Source organism: Puma concolor, chromosome A1 (assembly GCF_028749965.1).
Source record: "Puma concolor isolate L17-30 chromosome A1, mPumCon1.1.hap2, whole genome shotgun sequence".
In the NCBI taxonomy this organism is placed as follows: domain Eukaryota; kingdom Metazoa; phylum Chordata; class Mammalia; order Carnivora; family Felidae; genus Puma; species Puma concolor.
Genome location: NC_141667.1, coordinates 89617182 through 89629258, shown reverse-complemented (window position 1 = coordinate 89629258; position 12077 = coordinate 89617182). Strand labels below are relative to the sequence as shown.

The 12077-nt window shown below is 36.6% G+C and overlaps 1 long non-coding RNA gene across 1 annotated transcript; it reads left to right on the top strand.

Moving 5' to 3' along the window:
• Positions 1 to 1149: 1149 nt before the first annotated feature.
• Positions 1150 to 3837, top strand: LOC147584298 (uncharacterized). The gene is made up of 2 exons (XR_015255304.1): positions 1150 to 1409; positions 2213 to 3837. It is a non-coding gene; the product is annotated as an uncharacterized LOC147584298 (long non-coding RNA).
• Positions 3838 to 12077: the final 8240 nt, after the last annotated feature.

Below are 12077 nucleotides of genomic sequence, written 5' to 3'. Positions count from 1 at the left end.
CTCACATCTCTAATTATCTGCCAGGACCACACTGACCTAGGGAAGAATCTAAAAGGTTTTGCTATAAAAATGCTCTGTAAATATCTGTAAAAGAAAGCAGTAGTCAACCAAATATAGTGTGGGTTTACAAATCAGAATTCATTTGTCTAATTGTATTTTTTCCGAGGGTTACTAGACTAGTACACCAATAAAATATACAGTAGACAATATTTATCTGTGCCCAACAGGCATTACTGACATTTTTTGTCTATACTTATGAGTAACTGGGGCCAGGGGTAGGGGGGTGGGAGGAGCTACATGATAGTACCTTCAGGGAATGACTTAACACCCGAAGGGTACTGAATTCTAGACGGCAGTCAGCATCTCCAGAGGTTTTTTAGTATAGAATCGCAAACCCTATCTGGGTCAACACTGCATTTCATTGACTTGAGAGAGGATACAGAACACATATTTATCAGGTTTTTACCCAGTTTAAAGTTGGAAAGGGTAGAATATTTTGCAAGCCTTTGAACAGCTTAATGTTGACTCTGGGCTAGATTCTAGATAGTCATGATTAGAATTTATAAAATTTGGGAAGTCTGTAACCATGCATGCAGAATCTAACAAACTAGTAGGGATTTTTAAGTTTATTCCCTCATTTAGATGTCACAAATTTATGGAACATTTACTTTGTACAAAACTCTATATTAGGCTTTCGAAAGATGATTAAAGTATTGCCCTTGGATTGCAGCAGTTTAAAATCTGTTGACTGAAACAGACTTATAAAGAGATAAATTGTATTACAACATAAGTGTTCATTGTAAAGCCTCATATTTGGTAAAAATTCTTTAAAAATTAACTACATATAGTAGCGGGATGGACAGACCCTAGTGTGTGTGTAAAACACCTTTAGGAGTTTAATAAACTGGAAAGAAAATAGTTTTCAAGAATATGATCATGGGCTGATATTCTAGCTCGCACAAATTGATGTTCTAAAACTTAACAAGGTCTTAAACACCCTAAGGGGGGAATACAAATCGCCAATAAAGATATAAAAACATATTTTAAAAATGCATTCATTCTCAATTACAAGCAAATCAAGACAACAAATTTAAAGAAAATCAATAAATAATAGTATTCCATGTATGCAGAGATGTGGTGAAATGGAATACCACTGGAATAAACATGAAATGGTAATTTTTTGAAAGTTATTTTTTTAATTAATTTTTTTTTACATTTATTTATTTTTGAGAGACAGAGAAAGACAGAGCACAAGTGGGGGAGGGGCAGAGAGAGAATGAGACACAGAATCCGAAGCAGGCTCCAGGCTCTGAGCTGTTAGCACAGAACCCGATACAGGGCTCCAACCTATGAACTGTGAGATCATGACCTGAGCTGAAGTTGGATGCCCAACCGACTGAGCCACCCAGGTACCCCTGGATAGTTATTATATATAAGTCACGCTATACTATGTAGCTATTTTTTTCTAGGAACCTGCTTTAAGAAATAATCTAAAATATATCCATAAAGTACACATAAGGAAGTCCATAACAGATTATTTATATCAGCAAAAAATTTAAGATTAAATGATTTAAAAGATATGTACAGCCTATATGATGGGATGTCATAATCATAATCAGTATTATGTGTCTTAAAAATAGGATGTGTGCAATATATTTATTATATTATATTATTTTTTATTATATTAGAAGGCTAATATAACTAGAAGGCTAACGATCATGACTTCTCACTGTAAACCATCTTGGATGTTTTGAATTTGTGCCATGTGCATATAACACATCCCCAAAAAATGCAATTTTAAAAATAAAGTATTCAGCTTAAATTTTTAAAATAGTCACACTAACTGAAAGGCAAGGAAATTTCATTATCTCTTACAGTGAATATGTATAATTGGAAAATGCATACACTCTGGCTGTGTTACTAGAAATATTTTGTACAATATTTTGCCCTGTAAGAAATCTAGAACCCGTTTTAATACAAGCAAGAAGAATGATAAAGGAGCTCATCTAAGACGTGGTTAGAGGAAAATGTAAATGTTTAGCCTAGAGAGCATGATGGCTGTCTTCAAATATGTGAAGTACTGTCATGTGGAAAGGGACCACATTTCCTCAGGAAAGTCTCAGAGGATGAAACCAGATCCATTGGCAGGAGCTGTAGTAAGCCATTTTAGCTCAATGTCAAAACACTTACAGACTTGTTCACTTGTTTATAGGCCATTTCAGCCCAATGTCAAGAAACACTTCGTAACAGAACTGGGTAAAAAAAAAAAAAAAAAAAAGAGTGAATTCCCAGTCACTTGAAGGATTCAAGCATAAATTGTCACCTACTTGACTGGACATTATAGAAGAGATTCGAGCAACAGAAGTGTGGTTTTTGTATGATTCCTGCCGTGTGAGAAATCATTTAACCTCTCTGAGACTCTATTCTCTGTAAAATGGAGAAGTTTGACTAAATTACCTCCAGTTCCTTTTGAGTTTTAAATTGTTTTGATTCTGCATTGGTGTAATTACATTTGTCTGTCTTTTCCAGATTTACATAATATCAGCCTTTTGTCACTTGAAATACATAGCTATACTTGTGAGAATTAATTGAATATTTGTAAAAATGCAAAACACTATGTAAGTGTAAAGCATTACAGTCCAACATCATTGGCCATTAGGAAAATGGAAATTAACTCCACAATGACATACCACTACACACTTGTTAGAATGGCTAACTAACATTAAAAATATTTATGATACCAAGTACTGCCAAGATATGGAGCAACTGTATCTCTCATTCTTTGTTGGTGGGAATGTTAAATGATATAGCTACTCTAGAAAACAGTTTGGCAGTTTCTTCTGAAGTTAAACATAAACTTACCATAATACCCAGCAATCCACCTACTGGATAGTTCCTCTAGAGAAATGAACATTTAAATTCGTACAAAAATCTGTGTCCAGATTTTTTTACAGTTTATTTATTTATTTTGAGAGAGAGGAAGAGAATGCAAGCTGGAGAGGGGCAGAGAGAGAGGGAGAGAATCCTAAGCAGGCCCCATGCTGTTAGCATAGAGCCCCACCTGGGGCTCGATATCATGAACTGTGAGACCATGAACTGAGCTGAGATCAAGAGTTGGAGGTCTGAATGAGCCACCTTGGTGCCACTGTGTATAGATTTTCATTAAATCTTTATGGCAGCCAACTGGAGACCACCCAATGGGTGAATGAGTAAACTGTGGTACATCCATATCATGGAATACTACTCAGCAATAAAAAAGGAACAAACTATTACCATATATACAAAAACTTATATGGGTCTCAAGGCCATTATACTGATTGAAAAAAAGCCAGTATCAAAAGGTTACATATGATACAATTCCATTTCTACAACAGCCTCAAAATAGCAAAATTAGAGTGATGGAGAACACATCAGTTGGGCCAGTGGTTAGAGTTAGAGGGAAGGTATGACTATAAAAGGGTAGCAGGAGGGAGTTACTTTGGAATAATGGAATAGTTTTATATCCTAATTGTGATGAACACTACATTAATCTCTGATATGTGGTAAATTTTATAGAACTAGACAAACACACAGAAATTTATGTTTTTTTTTTTTGAGTTTCTGGAAAGCAAGGAAATTTGTATCTATATTCAATTTTTGTTTTCATTGACTTTTTTATGTTTAGCTCTGAACTGTCTTGTAATCAATAATGTGAAATGTTTCTCATATGAAACATTTTTTCTTGTTGAAGAATGGCATAGAAAGAAGGGTGTGAGGTATACTTACTTGATGGTAATTTTACTCCTTTTCTTTAGAGGTGTAAATGGTCAAATGTGAAATAAATTCAGGCACATCACATTTTTATTTATATTTTGTTCTTGTTTTTAAATTTTACATCACATTTTCAAGGAAGCCTCTGGAAGAGATTTTTACATAAATTTTCACAGCTCACTCAATTGTGATCTGTTTTTTACTATTTATCTTATGACTGAAGAGACTATCCATGTCTTGTCAGGTTCTACTTTAGCTGTTGATTGTCTTTGTTTAGAGTTAACTAAACTTACTATTGTTCAAATTTCATGATAAACACAAGAGCTTAAAATTAATTCCAGTGCTAGCATAAGATCTATACTGAGAGTTTGTTTCAAGAGTGAAATGTCTTATAAGATGACCCTTATGGACACTAAAATATTAGCCTCTCTTAGTGTCTAAGACTGTCCTTGTGACTGACATTACCAATGTTTACCAATATTTTCAATTCTCTTCCTTTTCCTGGATATGTAAATGGTTATATGCATTTCTTAGTTCTCCAAATTAGATGGGGTCCTGTTACTAGGTCTAAAGATAGACAATGGCCAGAGGCATTGTGTCACTTCTAGTGCACTATTCACCATGCTGTCCTTCCTGGAACAAAGAATCCTGAAGCAGCACGATGAGATGGAGATACCAAAAAAAACAAAGTGGGTCTTGAGTGTTGAGCCACCACATGAAAGGCTGCCCTGGAGAAGTTCCTGGACTTTTAGTAGATTTGCCTGAATAAGAACTTTTATGTGTAAGACTCTAAGATTTTGTTACAGCTTATTACTGCAGCATCACCTAACCTGTCATGACAAATAGAATCTGTATACTAACTTTGCCTGTGTTCAAGGTTTTCAAAAAACAGGGGCGCCTGGCTGGCTCAGTTGGTTAAGCACAGTTGGTGGGATCGAGTTCTGCACCAGGCTCTGTGCTGACAGCTCAGAGCTGCTTGGGATTCTCTCTCTCCCTCTCTCTGACCCTCCGGTGCATGCTCTCTCTCTCTCAAAATACATATAGAAACTTTTTAAAAAGTATTGAAAAAAAATTTTTAAATAAAAGTTTTCAAAAAGCAAAACAAAAACTTTACATGGCCTTTCATGCTTTCTATACCTCAGATAAATAGCTGAATATGTTGCCAGCTTTTCCAATAAGAATATATTTAGGCAGCACCTGGTTAAGCATCCAACTTTTGGTTTCAGTTCAGGTCATGATCTCAGGGTTGGTGGGATCGAGCACCTCTCCTCCACCAACTTGGGATTCTCTCTCTCCCTCTTTCTCTGCCTCTCCCCCGATCATGCTCTCTCATGTTCTCTCTCTCAAAATAAATAAACTTAAAAATAGATATATTTAATAGGATAAACATTTCATTTAATAATTTATTCTGTTAGTCTCTGCCACCAACTTAAGATATCAAATGTCTAATCTTTTAATTATACATATATACATATCAAAGTTGAACCTTGTGTTAATAATTACCAGTGAATAAAAAAGGATACATTTGTTAATGGAGTCTTTTAATCCACTAAGTAACAATTGATGTTTCTAGTTATGTGCCCAGGAAAGCAGAACCTGAGACAGAGATGTGCATTTCAGGAAAACTTATTAGGGAATTTTAATGCAGGTAAAATGCCGGATTGGGTAGAGAGAGAATTTGGGCTGTGATAGAGTTATAACAAAGCCTAAGCCAACCTTCTGGATGGCTCTGAGGCCAGGGTGGCCCTTCAGAGGTATTCCAAGTTGAGGTAGGGAGCCAGGCGTACTTATACTCATCAATAACCAGTCATTAGATAAAGACTGCCCCCAGCGAGTGCATGTGACCTTGGATAGGCAGTTCCTGCATAAAGCTCACATCTTGAGAGCTGTGAGCCAACAGCATTCCCAGCAGTTGGAGAAACAAGACCTTTAGCTCTGAAGAGGAATCTGGTATCAGTGGAATCTGCCTCAGTGTCCAGGACAAATGATAATCATAGAAGAATGAATCTATCTGAAATTTTTAGATGATGATGATATTCATCATCATCATCAACACCATGACATTTACTGACAGCTTTACCATGTGCCAGGCACTTGTCCTAAGTGTTTGAAATTATTAACTCACATAATTGTCAAAATAACTCTATAATATAGATTTAAATGATTAATCTTCGAAAATAAAAATCAACATAAGTGCTTTTTACTATATACCCCACTGCAGAAATGCTTTGCTAATGAGCATTTAGTAATTCCCACCATAAGTTAGTGTATCCCGTATGAGGAGCCCCATTAGTGACTGCTTCGGATTCTGTGTCTCCCTCTCCTCTGCCCTCCCCTGATCACACTCTGTCTCTCTCTCTCTCTCTCTCTTTCTCAAAAATAAATAAATGTTAAAAACAATTTAAAAAAAAAAAGAATGAAAGTGACACCAAGACATAGGACACCTGAAAATAGGACAGTCATTCCCCTGTCATGCCAAGACTATGAGAGCAACTTCACTTCCATAATATCTTGGTCATTTTTTTCTGACCATAATCATGTTAAATTTATTACTTCCTTATAGAGTGATTAGTACATACAGAGCCCCTGAAGGGTAATACAAAATGTTAAGTTTTCTGTCTTTAAGGAGCTATCCAAATGATGTCTCTGCTAGTAACATCAATGCAAAACCATTTACCTGTTAAGCTGAATGTGATAGGTTGAGAATCCCTTCATTAATAAGTGAGGAAACACAGGCCCCTTTGATTTATAATAAGGAACCAAGGAGCATACAGAAAGTAAAGGTAAGACGAATAAATAAGAAAGGAGGGAATACAGATTTATACACTTAACTATTATTATGTGCTCGATATTGGTAGTTGAACTACAAAGGAAAAGTTATCACCTTATGATGAGTAAAGGGATTCTGTGGCATGATAAGAACTTGCTAGTGAGAGTAGGGGAAATAGAAATGATAGGAGCAGAGGAGTCGCATGGATTTACACCTTACCAGCAATGTACAAGAGTTGTGGTATCTGATTTTTGAAATCTGATTTTGAAAGCTTTCATATATACTGGTAACTGATTATGGTTTTAATTTGTATTTCCCTCATAAAGAATGATACTGAATCCTTCTTCATCTGCTTGTTGACCATTTAGATATCTACATTTTTGAAGTGGGTATTCAAGTCTTACCCATTTTTTAAAACATTGAGTTGTCTTTTTTTTTTAATTTATAATAGTGATTTATACATTTTGGATGTAAGTCCTTTGTCAATAGTTGTTTTAGGTTTTTCTTCCACTCAGTGGATTGTTTTCTGATACTATTAAAGGTGTTTTTTGAGGGGCGCCTGGGTGGCGCAGTCCGTTAAGTGTCCGACTTCAGCCAGGTCACGATCTCACGGTCCATGAGTTCGAGCCCCGCGTCAGGCTCTGGGCTGATGGCTCAGAGCCTGGAGCCTGTTTCCGATTCTGTGTCTCCCTCTCTCTCTGCCCCTCGCCCGTTCATGCTCTGTCTCTCTCTGTCCCAAAAATAAATAAACGTTGAAAAAAAAAAAAAAAAAAAGGTGTTTCTTGATAAACAAAAGATCTTAATTTTTTCCCTTCTTTTATTGAAGTTCCTATTTTCGGGGCACCTGGGTGGCGCAGTCGGTTAAGCGTCCGACTTCAGCCAGGTCACGATCTCGCGGTCCGTGAGTTCAAGCCCGGCGTCAGGCTCTGGACTGATGGCTCAGAGCCTGGAGCCTGTTTCCGATTCTGTGTCTCCCTCTCTCTCTGCCCCTCCCCCATTCATGCTCTGTCTCTCTCTGTCCCAAAAATAAATAAACGTTGAAAAAAAAAAATTAAAAAAAAAAAAGTTCCTATTTTCAATCACAGAATAATAAAGAAAAGTGAGCACCCACATGCCATTGTCTACATTGGACAAATTTCACATTTTGCCATATTTGCTTTATCTTATGTTTGCTGAAACATTTTAAAATTAATTAGATATAGTCCACTCCTTAAAACTTCAGCATGTATCTCTAAAACTAAGTACATTCTTTAATAGCTCATCTATACTCAAACACCCATAATTGTCCCAATTGTCTTTTAAAGAGATTTTTTTCCCCAAAGCCATGTCCTTTCCAAAAGGACCACAAATTACACTTAGTGGTTCTTATAGGTAGGGCCTCTGCAAATGCCAGAACTACGGACCTTCCAGAGCAACAATCTCCCTACCCTTTTATTAAGATAGGTTTATTTACCAAAAGATCTTAATTTTAATGAAGTCTATTTTATCAGTCTCTTCCTCCATAGTTAGTGTTTTTGCGTTTAAGAAAACATTGGCTACCTTAAAGGTATGAAGCTATTCTCTTACGTTTTCTTTTAGAAGTTTCTTTGTTTTACTCTTCACATTAGATCTTTATCCATTTTAAGTTAATTTTATATATAGTGTGAGGAAGGGGTCAGGGTTCTTTTTTTCATATAGAACTCCATTTGATCCAGAATCATTTAATTAAAAAATCACCCTCTCCTCCCCTGACTTGAACCTTTGTCATAAATCACATAATTGCATACGGGTGATGACCTCTCCCAAATATTCTACTAAACCTATTAATTATTTGAGTAAACATTACAATTATTCAATTGGTGAACAATTTTTCAACTGGTAAAAAAAAAAACAAATTAAAAAAAAGATGAGACTAAGTTCAAAAGGGCCCCAAAAAGCATATGGTGAAGAGTGGAAGTAAATGGACCTTCTACCCTGTTCATCAGTACCCCATTTCGTTCTCCAGAAGCAGTCATAGTGTCAGTGCCAGATATACCAAACATATCTACTTAATTTCTACAGTCCTGAAAAAGGAAATCCTTTTATCCCAAAGTCTACCCCCTGATTCTAATGTAATGACTTTCCTATGTGATTCTAGTATTAAGTTCCTAGGTGATTCTGATAGAAGTGTATTCCAATGTAATTCAAAAGCCCATTTTCCTTTACTCTTTTCAAAAGTATATAGCTAGATTTTTGAAAGCCCAAGAGACATGGGTTTTATTTAATAAGGAGGATTTAACTTATTTATATTTATTGTGATTATATTTCTTCCTGCCATTTTATATTATTTACTTTTTTTTTCTTTCTTACCTTCTGTGGAATTAGTCAAGCTTGCATTCTTGTTTTAGTGGCTTAGAAATTATGTATCTTACTGTATTCTCCTTTTAGACATTTAAATTTTAACTTCCATTATAAATATGTATGTATATGTGTATATATATATATATATATATATATTTCTTCTTTTTCGCTTAAAGTATAGAATTAAGGGGCAGCTGTATCCTGCCCTTGATCAATTTCACGTCTTTCTTCCCTAGTTTCTCCTACAACTTAAACAGGGAAGATCTAATTTTTGTACAGTCTGAAGCTTATACAACTTTGCGGTTTCTCTTTAAAACAATTTGAAATTCAAAAATTAAAAGTTGGATAAAAAGTGAATATTTAGAATGAGAAAAAGAAATCAGAACAAACTGTAAAATTTTACAAATTTATACGTCTTTAAACTTTTTTTTTTTTATAAAGAACAATTTTTTTTTTTCAACGTTTATTTATTTTTGGGACAGAGAGAGACAGAGCATGAACGGGGGAGGGGCAGAGAGAGAGGGAGACACAGAATCGGAAACAGGCTCCAGGCTCTGAGCCATCAGCCCAGAGCCCAACGCGGGGCTCGAACTCACGGACCGCGAGATCGTGACCTGGCTGAAGTCGGACGCTTAACCGACTGCGCCACCCAGGCGCCCCTAAACTTTTTTTTTTTTTAAGGAGATCTCTATACTCAATGTGGGGCTCAAACTCACAACCCTGAGATCAAAAGTCACCTGCTCTACAGACTTAGACAGCCAGGCACCCCACAAGTTTATAAATCTTAAATAAAGATAGGTTTACAAATGTAAAATAATTCAGAAAAAATAATATATTATTTTTATTAATTGTTTGGAATTTCTCTTTTTTTAAATGTTTATTTATTTACTTTTGAGACAGAGAGAGAAAGAGAGAGTGTGCACAAGTGGAGGAGGGGCAGAGAGAGAGGGAGGCAGAGAAGCCAAAGCAGGCTCCAGGCTCTGAGCTGGCAGAACAGAGCCTGACACCGAGTCAGGCTGAACCCATGAACCCTGAGATCATGACGTGAGTGGAAGCTGGATGCTTAACCAACTGAACCACCCAGGTGCCCCATTTGCCTGGAATTTCTATAGTACTTTTTACTCTTCATTTACTTTCCTTAAAATTTTACATTTCTTTTTTTATTATTATTATTTTGATTTTGAGCGAGAGATAGAGAGCAAGCAAGCGGGGGAAGGGCCGAGAGGGAGACAGAATCCCAAACAGGCTTCAAACTGTAAGTGCAGAGCCCCATGCAAAGCTCTGTCTAACCCATGAACCTTGAGACCATGACCTGAGCCGAAATCAAGAGTTGGATGCTTAACCGACGGAGCCACCCAAGCATCCCTATAATTTTGCATTTCTGATTATTGGAAGACTAATCTACAAACTGTCTTCTAGCTGTGTATATATCAACCTTATTCATCTTCCACCACCTCACGCCATCTATATAACCTCTAGCACTAGGTAGATGAGACACATCACAACTCCAGGCTCCACAGTTTTTCTGGATGAGTCAGCACAGTGAGAAGAATTCCTAAGGCTTTTCCTACATGAGGGAGTGTTGGTAAGAAAAGTTAACTTCACAAATTGACTATGAACCACCCAAATATATTCCCCTAAATACAAATTAAATGATTTCCTTAATTCAATTGCCCCCTCACCAGTTCCCAAAAGTACTCATGACTATCCAATTCCCCCTGTCTTGAGAAGTATAACAGAGAATACAGAGAGAAAATAAAGTGGTCAAATGATTACTTAAATAAAATTATTTTAAAATGTTCCACTATTTTATATTTTTTTATTTAATTTTTTTTAACGTTTATTTATTTTTGAGACAGAGAGAGATAGAGCATGAACGGGGAAAGGTCAGAGAGAGAGGGAGACACAGAATCTGAAACAGGCTCCAGGTTCTGAGGTGTCAGCACAGCGCCCGACGCGGGGGCTCAAACCCACGAACTGCGAGATCGTGACCTGAGCTGAAGTCGGACGCTTAGCCGACGGAGCCACCCAGGCGCCCCTCCACTATTTTATATTTTAAGGAAGTCTCTTAAAAGTGATAGACATATATATAAATTAATACATACATATATACTTATGCATGCAGAGGATATCAACATAAAAACTAAAAAGAAATTAAAAACTGGTTGCCTCTGGGGAAAGGAAATGGAGACTAGAGGATGGCAAGTGAAAGAGAAGATTTTCCCTTTCATTGTCTACATTCTTGAAACTGTTAAAGCTTGTATTATTATTTTGTTTTCTTTACTCTGTATAACTTATTCAACTTATGAGCAAAGAAACAATAATAAAGCTACCTTTTATTTTTTTTTTAATTTTTTTAACGTTTATTTATTTTTGAGACAGAGAGAGACAGAGCATGAACAGGGGAGGAGCAGAAAGAGGGAGACACAGAATCTGAAACAGGCTCCAGGCTCTGAGCTGTCAGCACAGAGCCTGATGTGGGGCTCGAACTCACGGACCGTGAGATCATGACCTGAGCCGAAGTCGGACGCTTAACCGACCAAGCCACCCAGGCGCCCCTAAAGCTACCTTTTAAAATACAAAAGGAAAATGTTTCCTCTCCAAATTCATACGTTCAAACCCTAACCTCCAAAGATAATGGCATTAGGAGATGGGGTTTTGGGGAGGTGCTTAGGTCACATGGAGTCCTTATGAATGAAATTAGTGTTCTTATAAAAAATCCCACAGCAATCCCTTGCCCCTTCTACCTTGTGAGGGCACAGCCAGAAGGCACGGGCTCTGAATCAGGAAGGTACCTTCATCAGAATGCAACCATCCTGGTGCCTTGATCTTGGACTCCCCAAGCCCCTAGAACTGTAAGGAATTTCTGTTGTTTATGTTACTCATTCTGTGGTACCTTGTTATAGCAGCCCAAATGAACTAAGACAGTTAACTTTCTTACTTTGCTAAAGGCTCAAATGTCTAATGTTTTCTCTGTTAAAATTATATTGCACTGCTTTTAAAATAGCTACATTTTACTTATTTGAGAAGTGCTCCCTCCTGCTACCTTTCCTAAAAGAGTTTATATTTGGCAGGTGTTATTTCTTCTTTAAATGTTTAATAGGACTCACCAATGAAATTATCTAAGCCTAGAGCTTTCTTTATGGGAAGGTTTTTCACAAAAAAAATCAGTTTCTTCAGTTGAAGGGCTATTCAGATTTTCTTTTTCATTTTTTTTGTCTTTAGAGTAAGTTATATT